Source organism: Microcebus murinus, chromosome 20 (genome assembly GCF_040939455.1).
Source record: "Microcebus murinus isolate Inina chromosome 20, M.murinus_Inina_mat1.0, whole genome shotgun sequence".
Taxonomy (NCBI): Eukaryota; Metazoa; Chordata; class Mammalia; order Primates; family Cheirogaleidae; genus Microcebus; species Microcebus murinus.
Window position 1 is genome coordinate 943,210 of NC_134123.1, and position 12,721 is coordinate 955,930.

Here is a 12,721-nt window from a genome sequence, read left to right on the forward strand (position 1 = left end):
CAGCACCCTCTCTGCCCGTCTGCCGTGGGTGAGCGGACACAGCCAGATCCACACTGAGCTCTCACTGCTCGTCTCCCGTGAGTGAGTGGATACAGCCAGATCCACACTGAGTCCTCACTGCCCGTCTCTTGTGGGTGAGTGGACACAGCCAGATCCACACTGAGCCCTCACTGCCCGTCTCTTGTGGGTGAGTGGACACAGACAAATCCGCACTGCGACCTGCCAGTCCGTATGCCGTGGGTGAGTGGACACAGCCAGATCCGCACTGCGCCCTGCCTGACCGTCTGCCGTGGGTGAGTGGACACAGCCAGATCCGCAATGCTCCCTGCCTGCCCGTCTGCGGTGGGTGAGTGGACACAGCCAGATCCGCACTGAGCCCTGCCTGCCCGTCTGCCGTTGGTGAGTGGACACAGCCAGATCCGCAATGCTCCCTGCCTGCCCGTCTGCGGTGGGTGAGTGGACACAGCCAGATCCGCACTGAGCCCTGCCTGCCCGTCTGCCGTTGGTGAGTGGACACAGCCAGATCCGCACTGCGCCCTGCCTGCCCGTCTGCCGTGGGTCAGTGGACATAGCCAGATCCACACAGCACACTCTCTGCCGTCTCCCGAATGTGAGTGGACACAGCCAGATACACACAGCACCCTCTCTGCCCGTCTCCCATCGGTGAGTGGACACAGCCAGATCCACACTGCGCCCTGCCTGCCCGTCTGCCGTGGGTCAGTGAACACAGCCAGATCCACACAGCACCCTGTGTGCCCGTCTCCCGTGGGTGAGTGGACACAGCCAGATCCACACTGCGCCTTGCCTGCCCGTCTCCCGTGGGTGAATGGACACAGCCAGATCCGCACTGCGCCTTGCCTGCCCATCTGCCGTGGGTCAGTGGACATAGCCAGATCCACACAGCAACCTCTCTGCCCGTCTCCCGTGGGTGAGTGGACACAGCCAGATCCGCATTGTGCTCTGCCTGCCCGTCTGCCGTGGGTCAGTGGGCACAGCCAGATCCACACTGTGCACTCACTGCCCGTCTCCCGTGAGTGAGTGGACACAGCCAGATCCACACTGAGCCCTCACTGCCCGTCTCCCGTGAGTGAGTGTATACAGCCAGATCCACACTGAGCTCTCACTGCTCGTCTCCCGTGAGTGAGTGGACACAGCCAGATCCACACTGCGCCCTCACTGCCCATCTACCCCGGGTGTGTGGACACAGCCAGATCCACACTGTGCCCTGCCTGCCCGTCTTCCGTGGGTCAGTGGACATAGCCAGATCCACACAGCACCCTTTCTGCACGTCTCCTGTGGGTGAATGCACACAGCCAAATCCACACTGCGCCTTGCCTGCCTGTCTCTAGTGGGTGAATGCACACAGCCAGATCCGCCCTGCGCCCTCCCTGCCCGTCTGTCGTGGGTGAGTGGACACAGCTAGATCCGCACTGCGCCCTGCCTGCCCGTCTGCCGTAGGTCAGTGGACATAGCCAGATCCACACAGCACCCTCTCTGCCCATCTCCCGTGGGTGAGTGGACACAGCCAGATCCACACTGCGCCTTGCCTGCACGTCTCCCGTGGGTGAGTGGACACAACGAGATCCGCAATGCGCCCTACCTGCCCGTCTGCCGTGGGTGAGTGGACACAGCCAGATCCGCACTGCGCCCTGCCAGCCCATCTGCCGTGGGTCAGTGGACACAGCCAGATCCAACAGCACCCTCTCTGCCCGTCTCCCGTGGGTGAGTGGACACAGCCAGATCCACACTGTGCCTTTCCTGCCAGTCTCCCGTGGGTGAGTTTACACAGCCAGATCCGCACTGCGCCCTGCCTGCCCGTCTCCCGTGGGTAGTGGACACAGCCAGATCCGCACAGGCCCTGCCTGCCCGTCTCCCGTGGGTGAGTGGACACAGCCAGATCCGCACTGCGCCCTGCCTGCCCGTCTGCCGTGAGTCAGTGGACATAGCCAGATCCACACAACACCCTCTCTGCCGGTCTCCCGTGGGTGAGTGTACATAGCCAGATCTGCACTGCGCCTTGCCTGACCGTGTCCCGTGGGTTGTGGACAGAACCAGATCCGCACAGGCCTTGCCTGCCCGTCTGCCGTGGGTGAGTGGACACAGCCAGATGCGCACTGCGCCCTGCCTGCCAGTTTGCCGTGAGTCAGTGGACATAGCCAGATCCACACAACACCCTCTCTGCCCGTCTCCCGTGGGTTAGTGGACACAGCCAGATCCGCACTGAGCTCTCACTGCTCGTCTCCCGTGAGTGAGTGGATACTGCCAGATCCACACTGAGCCCTCACTACCCGTCTCCCGTGGGTGAGTGGACACAGACTGATCCGCAATGAGCCCTGCCTGCCTGTATGCCGTGGGTGAGTGGACACAGCCAGATTTGCACTGCACCCTGCCTGCCTGTCTGCCGTGGGTGAGTGGACACAGCCAGATCCGCAATGCGCCCTGCCTGCCCGTCTGCTGTGGGCGAGTGGACACAGCCAGATCCGCACTACGCCCTTCCTGCCCGTCTGCCGTGGGTCAGTGGACATAGCCAGAACCGCATAGCACACTCTCTGCCCATCTCCCGTGGGTGAGTAGACACAGGCAGATCCACAATGCACCTTGCCTGCCTGTCTCCCGTTGGTGAGTGGACACAGCCAGATCCGCACTGCGCCCTGCCTTCCTGTCTGCCGTGGGTGAGTGGACACAGTCAGATCCGCACTGCGCCCTGCCTGCCCGTCTGCCGTGGGTCAGTGGACATAGCCAGATCCACACAGCACACTCTCTGCCCGTCTCCCAAGGGTGAGTGGACACAGCCAGATACACACAGTACCCTCTCTGCCCATCTCCCGTGGGTGAGTGGACACAGCCAGATCCACACTGCGCCCTGCCTGCCCGTCTGCCGTGGGTCAGTGGACAAAGCCAGATCCACACAGCACCCTCCCTTCCCGTCTCCCGTGGGTGAGTGGACACAGCCAGAACCACACTGCGCCTTGCCTGCCCGTCTCCCGTGGGTGAGTGGACACAGCCAGATCCGCACTGCGCCCTGCCTGCCCATCTGCCGTGGGTGAGTGGACACAGCCAGATCCGCACTGCGCCCTGTCTGGCCGTCTGCCGTGGGTGAGTGGACACAGCCAGATCCGCACTGCGCCCTGCCTGCCCGTCTGCCGTGGGTCAGTGGACATAGCCAGATACACAGCACCCTCTCTATCCGTCTCTCATGGGTGAGTGGACACAGCCAGATCCGCACTGTGCCCTGCCTGCCCGTCTGCCCTTGTCAGTGGACATAGCCAGATACACATAGCACCCTCTCTGCCCGTCTCCCATGGGTGAGTGGACAGAGCCAGATTCACACTGCGCCTTGCTTGCCCGTCTGCCGTGGGGGAGTGGACACAGCCGGATCCGCACTGCGCCCTGCCTGCCCGTCTGCCGTGGGTCAGTAGACACAGCTATATCCACACAGCACCCTCTCTGCCCGTCTCCCGTGGGTGAGTGGACATAGCCAGATCCACACTTCGCACTCACTGCCCGTCTCCCGTGGGAGTGTGAATACAGCCAATTCCACACTGTGCCCTGCCTTCTCGTCACCCGTGGATGAGTGGACACAGCCAGATCCACACTGTGCACTCACTGTCTGTCTCCCGTGAGTGAGTGGACACAGCCAGATCCACACTGAGTCCTCACTGCCAGTCTCCTGTGAGTGAGTGGACACAGCCAGATCCACACTAAGCTCTCACTGCTCGTCTCCCGTGAGTGAGTGGACACAGCCAGATCCACACTGAGCCCTCACTGCCCGTCTCCCGTGGGTGAGTGGACACAGACAGATCCGCACTCCACCCTGCCTGTCCATCTTCCGTGGGTGAGTGGACACAGCCAGATCCGCAATGCGCCCTGCTTGCCTGTCTTCAGTAGGTGAGTGGACACAGACAGATCCGCACTGCGCCCTACCTGCCCATGTGCCGTGGGTCAGTGGACATAGCCAGATCCACACAGCACCCTCTCTGCCCGTCTCCCGTGGGTGAGTGGACACAGCCAGATCCACACTGCGCCTTGCCTGCCAGTCTGCCGTGGGTGAATGGACACAGCCAGATCCGCACTGCGCCTTGCCTGCCCGTCTGCCGTGGGTCAGTAACATAGCCAGATCCACACAGCACCATCTCTGCCCGTCTCCCGTGGGTTAGTGGACACAGCCAGATCCGCACTGCGCCATGCCTGCCCGTCTGCCGTGGGTCAGTGGACATAGCCAGATCCACACAGCACCCTCTCTGCCTGTCTGCCGTGTGTGAGCGGACACAGCCAGATCCACACTGAGCTCTCACTGCTCGTCTCCCGTGAGTGAGTGGATACAGCCAGATCCACACTGAGGCCTCACTGCCTGTCTCTTCTGGGTGAGTGGACACAGACAGTTCCGCACTGCGCCCTGCCTGCCCGTATGCCGTGGGTGAGTGGACACAGCCAGATCCGCACTGCGCCCTGCCTGCTCGTCTGCCGTGGGTGAGTGGACACAGCCAGATCCGCAATGCGCCCTGCCTGCCCGTCTCCCGTGGGTGAGTGGACATAGCCAGATCCACACAGCACACTCTCTGCCCGTCTCCCGAGGGTGAGTGGACACAGCCAGATACACACAGCACCCTCTCTGCACGTCTCCCATCGGTGAGTGGACACAGCCAGATCCACACTGCGCCCTGTCTGCCCGTCTGCCGTGGGTCAGTGAACACAGCAGATCCACACAGCACCCTCTCTGCCCGTCTCCCGTGGGTGAGTGGACACAGCCAGATCCAAACTGCGCCCTGCCTGCCTGTCACTCGTGGGTGAGTGGACACAGCCAGATCCGCACTGCGCCCTGCCTGTTCGTCTCCCGTGGGTGAGTGGACACAGCCAGATCCGCACTGCGCCCTGCCTGACCGTCTGCCGTGGGTGAGTGGACACAGCCAGATTCGCACTGCTCCCTGCCTGCCCGTATGCTGTTGGTCAGTGGACATAGCCAGATCCACACAGCACCCTCTCTGCCCGTCTCCCGTGGGTGAGTGGACACAGCCAGATCCACACTGCGCCTTGCCTGCCCATCTGCCGTCGGTCAGTGGACATAGCCAGATCCACTCAGCACCCTCACTGCCCGTCTCCCATGGGTGAGTGGACACAGCCAGATCCGCATTGCGCCCTGCCTGCCCGTCTGCCGTGGGTCAGTGGGCACAGCCAGATCCACACAGCACCCTCTCTGCCCGTCTCCCGTGGGTGAGTGGACACAGCCAGAACCACACTGCGCCTTGCCTGCCCATCTCCCGTGGGTGAGTGGACACAGCCAGATCCGCACTGCGCCCTGCCTGACGGTCTGCCCTGGGTGAGTGGACACAGCCAGATCGGCACTGCGCCCTGCCTGCCCGTCTGCCGTGGGTCAGTGGACATAGCCAGATCCACACAGCACCCTCTCTGCCGTCCCCCGTGGGTGAGTGGACACAGCCAGTTCCGCACTGAGCCCTGCCTGCCCGTCTGCCGTGGGTGAGTGGACACAGCCAGATCCTCACTGGGCCTTACCTGCCCATCTCCCGTGGGTGAGTGGACACAGCCAGATCCGCACTGCACCCTGCCTGCCCGTCTCCCGTGGGTGAGTGGAAACAGCCAGATCCGCACTGCGCCCTGCCTGCCCGTCTCCCGTGGGTGAGTGGACACAGCCAGATCCGCACTGCCCCCTGCCTGCCCGTCTCCCGTGGGTGAGTGGACACAGCCAGATCCGCACTGCGCCTTGCCTGCCCATCTCCCGTGGGTGAGTGGTCACAGCCAGATCCGCACTGCGCGCTGACTGACCGTCTGCCATGGGTGAGTGGACACAGCCAGATCCGCACTGCGCCCTGCCTGCCCGTTTGCCGTGGGTCAGTGGAGATAGCCAGATCCGCAATGCGCCCTGCCTGCCCGTCTGCCGTGCGTGAGTGGACACAGCCAGATCCACACTGCGCCCTGCCTGACCCTCTGCCGTGGGTGAGTGGACACAGCCAGATCCGCAGTGCGCCCTGCCTGTCCGTCTGCCGTGGTTCAGTGGACATACCCAGATCCACACAGCACCCTCTCTGCCGTCTCCTGTGGGTGAGTGGACACAGCCAGAACCACACTGCGCCTTGCCTGCCCGTATACCATGGGTGAGTGGACACAGCCAGATCCAAACTGCGCCCTGCCTGCCCGTCTCCCGTGGGAGAGTGGACACAGCCAGATCCGCACTGAGCCCTGCATTACCGTCTGCCGTGGGTGAGTGGACACAGCCAGATCCGCACTGCACCCTGCCTGCCCGTCTGCCGTGGGTCAGTGGACATAGCCAGATCCACACAGCACCCTCTCTGCCCGTCTCCCATGGGTGAGTGGACACCGCCAGATCCACACTGCGCCCTGCCTGCCCGTCTCCCATGGGTGAGTGGACACAGCCAGATCCGCACTGTGCCTTGCCTGCCCGTCTCCCGTGGGTGAGTGGACACAGCCAGATCTGCACTGCGCCCTGCCTGCCCGTCTCCTGTGGGTGAGTGGACACAGCGAGATTTGCACTGCGCCCTGCCTGCCCGTCTCCCGTGGGTGAGTGGACACAGCCAGATCCACAGTGCACCCAGCTTGCCCGTCTCCCGTGGGTGAGTGGACACAGCCAGATCCACACTGCGCCTTGCCTGCCCGTCTCCCGTGGGTGAGTGTACACAGCCAGATCCAAACTGCGCCCTGCCTGCCCGTCTCCCGTGGGTGAGTGGACACAGCCAGATCTGCACTGCGCCCTGCATGCCCGTCTCCCGTGGGTGAGTGGACACAGCCAGATCCGCACTGCACCCTGCCTGCCCGTCTGCCGTGGGTCAGTGGACATAGCCACATCCACACAGCACCCTCTCTGCCCGTCTCCCATGGGTGAGTGGACACCGCCAGATCCACACTGCGCCCTGCCTGCCCGTCTCCCATGGGTGAGTGGACACAGCCAGATCCGCACTGTGACTTGCCTGCCCGTCTCCCGTGGGTGAGTGGACACAGCCAGATCTGCACTGCGCCCTGCCTGCCCGTCTCCTGTGGGTGAGTGGACACAGCGAGATCTGCACTGCGCCCTGCCTGCCCGTGTCCCGTGGGTGAGTGGACACAGCCAGATCCACAGTGCACCCAGCTTGCCCGTCTCCCGTGGGTGAGTGGACACAGCCAGATCCACACTGCGCCTTGCCTGCCCGTCTCCCGTGGGTGAATGGACACAGCCAGATTCGCACTGCGCCTTGCCTGCCCATCTGCCGTGGGTCAGTGGACATAGCCAGATCCACACAGCAACCTCTCTGCCCGTCTCCCGTGGGTGAGTGGACACAGCCAGATCCGCATTGCGCTCTGCCTGCCCGTCTGCCGTGGGTCAGTGGGCACAGCCAGATCCACACTGTGCACTCACTGCCCGTCTCCCGTGAGTGAGTGGACACAGCCAGATCCACACTGAGCCCTCACTGCCCGTCTCCCGTGAGTGAGTGTATACAGCCAGATCCACACTGAGCTCTCACTGCTCGTCTCCCGTGAGTGAGTGGACACAGCCAGATCCACACTGCGCCCTCACTGCCCATCTACCCCGGGTGTGTGGACACAGCCAGATCCACACTGTGCCCTGCCTGCCCGTCTTCCGTGGGTCAGTGGACATAGCCAGATCAACACAGCACCCTTTCTGCACGTCTCCTGTGGGTGAATGCACACAGCCAAATCCACACTGCGCCTTGCCTGCCTGTCTCTAGTGGGTGAGTGCACACAGCCAGATCCGCCCTGCGCCCTCCCTGCCCGTCTGTCGTGGGTGAGTGGACACAGCTAGATCCGCACTGCGCCCTGCCTGCCCGTCTGCCGTAGGTCAGTGGACATAGCCAGATCCACACAGCACCCTCTCTGCCCATCTCCCGTGGGTGAGTGGACACAGCCAGATCCACACTGCGCCTTGCCTGCACGTCTCCCGTGGGTGAGTGGACACAACGAGATCCGCAATGCGCCCTACCTGCCCGTCTGCCGTGGGTTAGTGGACACAGCCAGATCCGCACTGCGCCCTGCCAGCCCGTCTGCCGTGGGTCAGTGGACACAGCCAGATCCACACAGCACCCTCTCTGCCCGTCTCCCGTGGGTGAGTGGACACAGCCAGATCCACACTGTGCCTTTCCTGCCAGTCTCCCATGGGTGAGTTTACACAGCCAGATCCGCACTGCGCCCTGCCTGCCCGTCTCCCGTGGGTAGTGGACACAGCCAGATCCGCACCGGCCCTGCCTGCCCGTCTCCCGTGGGTGAGTGGACACAGCCAGATCCGCACTGCGCCCTGCCTGCCCGTCTGCCGTGAGTCAGTGGACATAGCCAGATCCACACAACACCCTCTCTGCCCGTCTCCCGTGGGTGAGTGTAAATAGCCAGATCTGCACTGCGCCTTGCCTGACCGTCTCCTGTGGGTTGTGGACAGAACCAGATCCGCACAGGCCTTGCCTGCCCGTCTGCCGTGGGTGAGTGGACACAGCCAGATGCGCACTGCGCCCTGCCTGCCAGTTTGCCGTGAGTCAGTGGACATAGCCAGATCCACACAACACCCTCTCTGCCCGTCTCCCGTGGGTTAGTGGACACAGCCAGATCCGCACTGAGCTCTCACTGCTCGTCTCCCGTGAGTGAGTGGATACTGCCAGATCCACACTGAGCCCTCACTACCCGTCTCCCGTGGGTGAGTGGACACAGACTGATCCGCAATGAGCCCTGCCTGCCTGTATGCCGTGGGTGAGTGGACACAGCCAGATTTGCACTGCACCCTGCCTGCCTGTCTGCCGTGGGTGAGTGGACACAGCCAGATCCGCAATGCGCCCTTCCTGCCCGTCTGCTGTGGGTGAGTGGACACAGCCAGATCCGCACTACGCCCTTCCTGCCCGTCTGCCGTGGGTCAGTGGACATAGCCAGAACCGCATAGCACACTCTCTGCCCATCTCCCGTGGGTGAGTAGACACAGGCAGATCCACAATGCACCTTGCCTGCCTGTCTCCCGTTGGTGAGTGGACACAGCCAGATCCGCACTGCGCCCTGCCTTCCTGTCTGCCGTGGGTGAGTGGACACAGTCAGATCCGCACTGCGCCCTGCCTGCCCGTCTGCCGTGGGTCAGTGGACATAGCCAGATCCACACAGCACACTCTCTGCCCGTCTCCCGAGGGTGAGTGGACACAGCCAGATACACACAGTACCCTCTCTGCCCGTCTCCCGTGGGTGAGTGGACACAGCCAGATCCACACTGCGCCCTGCCTGCCCGTCTGCCGTGGGTCAGTGGACAAAGCCAGATCCACACAGCACCCTCCCTTCCCGTCTCCCGTGGGTGAGTGGACACAGCCAGAACCACACTGCGCCTTGCCTGCCCGTCTCCCGTGGGTGAGTGGACACAGCCAGATCCGCACTGCGCCCTGCCTGCCCATCTGCCGTGGGTGAGTGGACACAGCCAGATCCGCACTGCGCCCTGTCTGGCCGTCTGCTGTGGGTGAGTGGACACAGCCAGATCCGCACTGCGCCCTGCCTGCCCGTCTGCCGTGGGTCAGTGGACATAGCCAGATACACAGCACCCTCTCTACCCGTCTCTCATGGGTGAGTGGACACAGCCAGATCCGCACTGTGCCCTGCCTGCCCGTCTGCCCTTGTCAGTGGACATAGCCAGATACACATAGCACCCTCTCTGCCCGTCTCCCATGGGTGAGTGGACAGAGCCAGATTCACACTGCGCCTTGCTTGCCCGTCTGCCGTGGGGGAGTGGACACAGCCGGATCCGCACTGCGCCCTGCCTGCCCGTCTGCCGTGGGTCAGTAGACACAGCTATATCCACACAGCACCCTCTCTGCCCGTCTCCCGTGGGTGAGTGGACATAGCCAGATCCACACTTCGCACTCACTGCCCGTCTCCCGTGGGAGTGTGAATACAGCCAATTCCACACTGTGCCCTGCCTTCTCGTCACCCGTGGATGAGTGGACACAGCCAGATCCACACTGTGCACTCACTGTCTGTCTCCCGTGAGTGAGTGGACACAGCCAGATCCACACTGAGTCCTCACTGCCAGTCTCCTGTGAGTGAGTGGACACAGCCAGATCCACACTAAGCTCTCACTGCTCGTCTCCCGTGAGTGAGTGGACACAGCCAGATCCACACTGAGCCCTCACTGCCCGTCTCCCGTGGGTGAGTGGACACAGACAGATCCGCACTCCGCCCTGCCTGTCCATCTTCCGTGGGTGAGTGGACACAGCCAGATCCGCAATGCGCCCTGCCTGCCTGTCTTCAGTAGGTGAGTGGACACAGACAGATCCGCACTGCGCCCTACCTGCCCATGTGCCGTGGGTCAGTGGACATAGCCAGATCCACACAGCACCCTCTCTGCCCGTCTCCCGTGGGTGAGTGGACACAGCCAGATCCACACTGCGCCTTGCCTGCCAGTCTGCCGTGGGTGAATGGACACAGCCAGATCCGCACTGCGCCTTGCCTGCCCGTCTGCCGTGGGTCAGTAACATAGCCAGATCCACACAGCACCATCTCTGCCCGTCTCCCGTGGGTTAGTGGACACAGCCAGATCCGCACTGCGCCATGCCTGCCCGTCTGCCGTGGGTCAGTGGACATAGCCAGATCCACACAGCACCCTCTCTGCCCGTCTGCCGTGTGTGAGCGGACACAGCCAGATCCACACTGAGCTCTCACTGCTCGTCTCCCGTGAGTGAGTGGATACAGCAAGATCCACACTGAGCCCTCACTGCCCGTCTCTTCTGGGTGAGTGGAGACAGACAGTTCCGCACTGCGCCCTGCCTGCCCGTATGCCGTGGGTGAGTGGACACAGCCAGATCCGCACTGCGCCCTGCCTGCTCGTCTGCCGTGGGTGAGTGGACACAGCCAGATCCGCAATGCGCCCTGCCTGCCCGTCTCCCGTGGGTGAGTGGACATAGCCAGATCCACACAGCACACTCTCTGCCCGTCTCCCGAGGGTGAGTGGACACAGCCAGATACACACAGCACCCTCTCTGCACGTCTCCCATCGGTGAGTGGACACAGCCAGATCCACACTGCGCCCTGCCTGCCCGTCTGCCGTGGGTCAGTGAACACAGCAGATCCACACAGCACCCTCTCTGCCCGTCTCCCGTGGGTGAGTGGACACAGCCAGATCCAAACTGCGCCCTGCCTGCCTGTCACTCGTGGGTGAGTGGACACAGCCAGATCCGCACTGCGCCCTGCCTGTTCGTCTCCCGTGGGTGAGTGGACACAGCCAGATCCGCACTGCGCCCTGCCTGACCGTCTGCCGTGGGTGAGTGGACACAGCCAGATTCGCACTGCTCCCTGCCTGCCCGTATGCTGTTGGTCAGTGGACATAGCCAGATCCACACAGCACCCTCTCTGCCCGTCTCCCGTGGGTGAGTGGACACAGCCAGATCCACACTGCGCCTTTCCTGCCCTTCTCCCGTGGGTGAGTGGACACAGCCAGATCCGCACTGCGCCTTGCCTGCCCATCTGCCGTCGGTCAGTGGACATAGCCAGATCCACTCAGCACCCTCACTGCCCGTCTCCCATGGGTGAGTGGACACAGCCAGATCCACATTGCGCCCTGCCTGCCCGTCTGCCGTGGGTCAGTGGGCACAGCCAGATCCACACAGCACCCTCTCTGCCCGTCTCCCGTGGGTGAGTGGACACAGCCAGAACCACACTGCGCCTTGCCTGCCCATCTCCCGTGGGTGAGTGGACACAGCCAGATCCGCACTGCGCCCTGCCTGACCGTCTGCCCTGGGTGAGTGGACACAGCCAGATCGGCACTGCGCCCTGCCTGCCCGTCTGCCGTGGGTAAGTGGACATAGCCAGATCCACACAGCACCCTCTCTGCCGTCTCCCGTGGGTGAGTGGACACAGCCAGTTCCGCACTGAGCCCTGCCTGCCCGTCTGCCGTGGGTGAGTGGACACAGCCAGATCCTCACTGGGCCTTACCTGCCCATCTCCCGTGGGTGAGTGGACACATCCAGATCCGCACTGCGCCATGCCTGACCGTCTGCCGTGGGTGAGTGGACACAGCCAGATCCGCACTGCACCCTGCCTGCCCGTCTCCCGTGGGTGAGTGGAAACAGCCAGATCCGCACTGCGCCCTGCTTGCCCGTCTCCCGTGGGTGAGTGGACACAGCCAGATCCGCACTGCCCCCTGCCTGCCCGTCTCCCGTGGGTGAGTGGACACAGCCAGATCCGCACTGCGCCTTGCCTGCCCATCTCCCGTGGGTGAGTGGTCACAGCCAGATCCGCACTGCGCGCTGACTGAACGTCTGCCATGGGTGAGTGGACACAGCCAGATCCGCACTGCGCCCTGCCTGCCCGTTTGCCGTGGGTCAGTGGAGATAGCCAGATCCGCAATGCGCCCTGCCTGCCCGTCTGCCGTGCGTGAGTGGACACAGCCAGATCCACACTGCGCCCTGCCTGACCCTCTGCCGTGGGTGAGTGGACACAGCCAGATCCGCAGTGCGCCCTGCCTGTCCGTCTGCCGTGGTTCAGTGGACATACCCAGATCCACACAGCACCCTCTCTGCCGTCTCCTGTGGGTGAGTGGACACAGCCAGATCCAAACTGCGCCCTGCCTGCCCGTCTCCCGTGGGAGAGTGGACACAGCCAGATCCGCACTGAGCCCTGCATTACCGTCTGCCGTGGGTGAGTGGACACAGCCAGATCCGCACTGCACCCTGCCTGCCCGTCTGCCGTCGGTCAGTGGACATAGCCAGATCCACACAGCACCCTCTCTGCCCGTCTCCCA